This window comes from Cydia fagiglandana, chromosome 1 (genome assembly GCF_963556715.1).
Source record: "Cydia fagiglandana chromosome 1, ilCydFagi1.1, whole genome shotgun sequence".
Lineage (NCBI taxonomy): Eukaryota > Metazoa > Arthropoda > Insecta > Lepidoptera > Tortricidae > Cydia > Cydia fagiglandana.
This window is the reverse complement of record NC_085932.1, coordinates 3,525,863-3,530,745: the sequence shown is the minus strand read 5'-3', so window position 1 is coordinate 3,530,745 and position 4,883 is coordinate 3,525,863. Positions and strand designations below refer to the sequence as shown.

At 39.7% G+C, this 4,883-nt stretch overlaps 1 long non-coding RNA gene across 1 annotated transcript; it reads right to left on the bottom strand.

The window, feature by feature from the left end:
- Positions 1–3,720: 3,720 nt before the first annotated feature.
- LOC134670287 (uncharacterized) lies at positions 3,721–4,305 on the bottom strand. Its single transcript, XR_010099039.1, has 2 exons — positions 4,228–4,305; positions 3,721–4,009 (listed from the first exon to the last, which is right to left on the bottom strand). It is a non-coding gene; the product is annotated as an uncharacterized LOC134670287 (long non-coding RNA).
- Positions 4,306–4,883: the final 578 nt, after the last annotated feature.

The following is a 4,883-nucleotide window of genomic DNA, read 5'->3' as shown; positions in this document are numbered from 1 at the left end:
ATAAGCCATGTTTTACGAAGGCCAAAAAACACATATCCAAGCAAGGACTGACTTTGAAATTTCACGGAAAAAGGGGTCACTCACGTACCACCTGGAGGCGCACAATGGAAAAGGGCTGCATCAGCAGGCCTTGGCTGGACGGAGCTTGAGGAGGCCGCACTGGACCGTAAAGAATGGAAATCCTTTCTGAGAGCCCTATTCTGATGAGAGATAACAGGATACCATTATCACTAAAATATCCGTAAGTTTATAACATACAGTTTTCTTTGAAACCTGACTTCAAAAAACAAATTTAGAATAGGTAAAGAAACTATGAGCCTCCGCATAAAGCTTAATCCAAACCGCTTTTCATATTAATGACATTTTATTCTAAAAGACTTGGTAAACAAAAAGATAAACGTTAAACACCTCAGAGGCAAAGCGATGACAATTATCATAATACTCTAGCACTTAATTCTTTCCCCCCTCCTTGTTAATAAAGCTAACAAATAGAATATCACCCAGCATTCACGAGCAAATGAATACCTTTGCAATTAGCGAAATAAAGCGTTGCCATTAAATAAACCCTTAAGTAGATGATTCTAAATGTCGTACAACTTCTCGAAAGTTAGCCCGCTTAGCGGCATGATTTATATTTCTTTAAAGTGGTACCTATTAAAACTTTTTTTCAGATTGCAACTCCTTTAACACTTTCAGTTGTAACTGCTATAAATCAGAGCTAACCGCGGCATCTTTCACGTTATGACTTCGTCGTAAAATTTACATTTAAAAGTTAATTTTCTCGTTCCCGGCAGGCAATTGTTAATCTTGAGTTCGCTCGTAGAAGTGTGCGGGGAAAATTATGGAATATTCTCAGTTAGTTTACGTATTGAAGTACTCTACCCGCAAGGTATACCTACATTCAAATGCAAAGAACAGGGGTACAATAAAAACCCCTGTTCTTTACTTCGTTCTTCTACTCGTGGACCACATGCTTCCGGGTGGCAGACCTTGATGGATAGAGATTTGCTAACCGTCGGACTATCGCGTTGTACAGTGCCCCATACACGCACTGTCCCATAAAAAAAGTCCCTGTAACGTCACAAACACACACGGCTGCGTCAGAATGAATGCAAAAGATTCATGAAAAATTTTCGTTATTTACGCCGTAAAATATGCTTTAAAGTAAGTATATAGTTGCCCTAATTTTTTTTTTCTCGTAAATCTAATATGCGATATGGCGATAAGAAATGTAAAAACTTTATGTTGTTAAACTCAAATAGCCTACTAACTAGCAACCTCTCACGTGCCGCCAACTCCGACCTCGTTAATAGATGCCGGACACGTCATAAAGCTTGTTATACTCGTAATACCCATTCGTTCATTAAACGCTTTTAACAGGAATAATCCCAGTCTATCTCATGTCAGAAAAATATAGAAAGTATAGTTATAGCCAGCTGCATACATCGTCATTGATAGTAGCTCGGTACTACTTACAGGGCTAGCGTGTCTTGTTTGAAATTTTTGGTATGTTTGTGTTTGTGTGTAAAAGTTTGTGACAACCCTACTGTGTTCTTGTGCGGTGTCGGCATTTACGCATAGAGGTGTCAGTCTACTGTCACTTTTTACACTGTGTTATGGTTAAAAAAAAGGCAGTGAACCTATCGTAACTAAACTACTCTGTGGCATATCCCAACCGGCATACTTACGTGTAGAGCCACACAATCAAACAATGCGTAATAGGTCTGGAGCGCTAATGATACTAATCCGAGAGATTTCCCCGTCAGTTTGATGTGACGAGCCCCTTGCTTACACGCGCGGACAATAGAGTGCTCTGTGTTTACAACTGTACACACTCATTAGCTGTATGCGTGAAAGTGCAATAATTATGCGGCCGTACGCAAACTACAAGTAAAATCGGCATGTGCAGTTTTTTGAGTCAAACGGACACAATTGGACATATAAATTTGTTTAATAGGGCACCAAATTTTGATAGGTATTTACAATTTTTAGTTTTAATTATTTTAATTGTAGTTAGTTTTAGTTTTTATATTCCTGTTTATGTCTTTTAGTAATTTATAATATTAATAAATGCACTTACACAGGTTAACTTATGACAAGATTGGAAATTCGTTTTCAAAATTTGAGGGGAACAAAATGTGATTATTCTCTTCGCAATATGTGATGCACGACTGATGGCACGACCTTCAGTGGACTTTTCTACGATAAATCTTATGGAGTAAAATTAATTCAAACGAGCGCCGCTAGCAGTAATGAGTGGTATTACGTACCTATGTTAGTGACACCACTTCTCGCTCCACTAACTTTGCACCTTGCCAATATGTGACAAGACACCCTCATCTTAGTTACACACACTTAGTATTTAAAAAATTAAGTACCGACCTTTCGCTTGGAGGCGTTCTTTGGCCAAAAATGTATAAATTAATGCGAGCCTTATGGTAACATTCCATTTCTAACCGCAGCTGCACTACCGGTACTGAACGCGTCGCTGACATTGCCAATTTCCATAGTAAAATTGACAGTAGTGCAGCTGTCGTTGGAAATGGAATGTTACCCTTATGGTCTTTAAGTAGCCTTGTCTTGTCACAAGTATTGAAATCAGTGGTTTAAAGCTCAACCACATGGCATAACTTTTACTAACATTATTATAGAAGTCAATCAACTGCACAACTTTGTACCTACTATCGTTGAGGTAAGTGAGGTCGCCCCTCGGCCGCAAACGTGAAACTATGCTTCAACTACTCCAAACATCACATTCGCCGTACTAACTTATAAACGACGTCAATTACCTCACACTGAGAGGCTTTTGAGGTAATTTCTACGCTCAGCACTTTTAAAAAACTTCACTAACTCTAGTTAGTTTCTGAGAACTAACAAACGCAAACAATATCTTGCAGATGTTGCTGTTTTTCTAAAGGTTCAGTTCAAACAATATTCAGCAAAATAAAACTCTTTAGATACGCAACGTTGTTTTAACGTTGAAACGACTTCGCTTAAAACTTTGAGAGTTTCTAAAAACGTCAATAGGTGAAACGAGAGATGATTTATTAAATAAACGAGAGGAGTTATGTTATAAAGGGCTCGATAGTGAGGATCCCGAAGTGTCGTTAAGTGCTCGCGCCGTCGTCGGCGATTACTGCTGCAAGGATGGGTGTTCCCGTCGCACGGGCGAGTGGTAATCTCAAGTAAAACCAGTGGAACCTAGGGCTGGTTTTCCCCCTATGCTACAGAATAAATAATAGTACAAGATACAGAAGACTCACCAAAACGCGTCTGTTACGATCAGCACAGATATGGCCGCTAGGTGGCGACAGCGCCACGCGCGGCTTAAGGCTTTCCCCAAAATTGGGGTGGAAGTGGAACGGACGCACTTTTAGCTACCTGTAGCAAAGCGACGAAATCGCGGAGTGAACCACGCCTGCTTAGGCCCACAAGGCCCGGGCCTAGGGGCCGAGGCAACCTAGCAATGGTTTTGAGGCGGGAATAAGGCCCCTAACTTATAAGTGCCATACAAAGTGCCTAGGGGCCCTAAGTCTCTAAATCCGGGCCTCAAGAAACTCTGCATTTGGCTTCCGAAGATCGAGTAATCACATGGGAGGTTCACTTGCTTCCTCAACTTCGCGCCGGAGTTGCTCATAACCCTTCACTACTTCGGCTCGAAATTCCTTAGGGTAGAAAGGGGTAATGGGGATCACTTAAGCAAGAATTAAAATAAAAAAATAAAATGAAACGAAATCTTTATTGCAACCGCCTCATAACAAAATCTACTTAATTGACTATTATTTGAGATCAATAATCGTCACATTACTAATCATCTTTGGCAAATATGAAAGTTACAAAAATTAACTGTTTTGACTCCCATTGCACAGAGGTATGGGCTATTGTGGTCACCTTGCGGGTAATGAGGATCATACAAAAATCCATCTTCTTCTATAAGTTTCACTGCTTTTTCCAATGTGTCAGAAGACCAGGAAGCTTTTGTGGTAGTTCTGACTCGTACTTTCGGCATCTGAAACCAAAATAACAAATTATATTATACCTTTTACATTGCGGGCAATGGGGGTCACCTGATCCTCATTACCCACAAGTATTTTATGAAGAAAAAAAAATAAACACATAATACGTGTTAACAGCACGCGAGATTTAACTATGAAATCGGTACACTTAATGCACAAGTAAAGACATAAAAAAGTCACATATAAGTACATCAATAATTATAGTACTTACCGTCTATTTTGCGTACGTAAAAATTTACATCGGCGAGCCGCAAAAACAAAACACACCTCTTAATCCCGATGCCGTCGCCATACTGGCGCGACGCTGTCGCAGCGCTAGCGCGGGGCCAGAGGGGGGCGGGAACGCCCGTAAACGTATTTCTAGTGTTTGTAGTTTTGGAGATGTGTGGGTGACCACCATTACCCGCTGACTCCCATTACCCGGTCTTCCCCTACAACCCTTATTAGGAATTATTATACATATATTATCTACTTTTAAAGGGGCCCACTGATTAACAGTCCGCCGGACGGTATCGGCCTGCTGTAAGTTAGAACAAAATTTTGACAGTTCCGAACAACTGACAGGCCGATACCGTCCGACGGACTGTTAATCAGTGGGCCCCTTTATTGCTACTTGTTACTAAGAAGAATAGGGAAACAACATATGTTGTTGTTGAAATACATATTTCTCAAAAAATATATGTACAAATAATTCTTAATAGGAATATTTTTCTTAAAGGTACTTACACGTATTTCACAAATAGTCATTAAAAATATAAAAATACTACAACGATTTAACTAAACCTTAGCATAATTATTACCTTCAAAATAGTTTTTATGATTTATTTTTTACCAAACCATAGGCTGAAAGATAGGTACAGTCATATT